Here is a 1,317-nt window from a genome sequence, read left to right on the forward strand (position 1 = left end):
ATTGTGAAAAAGTCAACAAGATAAAATTTGGAAAATATTTAAATTTTGAAAAAGTTTGATTTTTAAAATTTGAAATTTAAATTTTAAAATTTGAATTTGAAATAAGATAAGATAAGATTTTTGAAAAAGATAAGATTTTTTGAAAAGATTTGATTTTAAAAAGATTTGAATTTTGAAATTTAAAACTAAGATAAGATAAGATAAAAATTTTAAAATTAAAATCTGAATTTTTAGTTAGAATTTTCAAAAAATTAATAAAAATAAAAATAGAAAATATATTTTTTATTTTTGAATTTAATGAGGAAAGAAAAAAAACACACAAAAGTCACCAAACTTAAAACTTTTAGATCTAAATGGTCCTAGTGTGCAAAAATTTAAAGAAAAACACCAAGGGACACCAAACTTAAAAATTTTTAAATCAAAACAAAAAGAAAACACAAGAACACTTTGAAGATTAAGAAGAACACCAAGAACAGAACTTAAAAAATTTAGAGAACACAAGAACATGTAAAAGATACAAGACTTAAAATTTTTGAAAACCAAACATCAAATTTTTGAAAAATTTAAAGAAAACACCTAAGAAGACACCAAACTTAAAGATTGACACAAGATTTAACCAAAGAAACTATTTTTGAAAAATTTTAGAAAGAAAGACTCAAAGAAAACGAAAATCACCAAGAACAAGAAATTTGAATTTTAAATTTTAAATTATGAAATTTTATATTTTGAATTGTGAAAAAGTCAACAAGATAAAATTTGGAAAATATTTAAATTTTGAAAAAGTTTGATTTTTAAAATTTGAAATTTAAATTTTAAAATTTGAATTTGAAATAAGATAAGATAAGATTTTTGAAAAAGATAAGATTTTTTGAAAAGATTTGATTTTAAAAAGATTTGAATTTTGAAATTTAAAACTAAGATAAGATAAGATAAAAATTTTAAAATTAAAATCTGAATTTTTAGTTAGAATTTTCAAAAAATTAATAAAAATAAAAATAGAAAATATATTTTTTATTTTTGAATTTAATGAGGAAAGAAAAAAAACACACAAAAGTCACCAAACTTAAAACTTTTAGATCTAAATGGTCCTAGTGTGCAAAAATTTAAAGAAAAACACCAAGGGACACCAAACTTAAAAATTTTTAAATCAAAACAAAAAGAAAACACAAGAACACTTTGAAGATTAAGAAGAACATCAAGAACAGAACTTAAAAAATTTAGAGAACACAAGAACATGTAAAAGATACAAGACTTAAAATTTTTGAAAACCAAACATCAAATTTTTGAAAAATTTAAAGAAAACACCTAAGAAGACAC

The sequence above is a fragment of the Arachis ipaensis genome, chromosome B5, assembly GCF_059453495.1.
Source record: "Arachis ipaensis isolate K30076 ecotype BB chromosome B5, ASM5945349v1, whole genome shotgun sequence".
Taxonomy (NCBI): domain Eukaryota; kingdom Viridiplantae; phylum Streptophyta; class Magnoliopsida; order Fabales; family Fabaceae; genus Arachis; species Arachis ipaensis.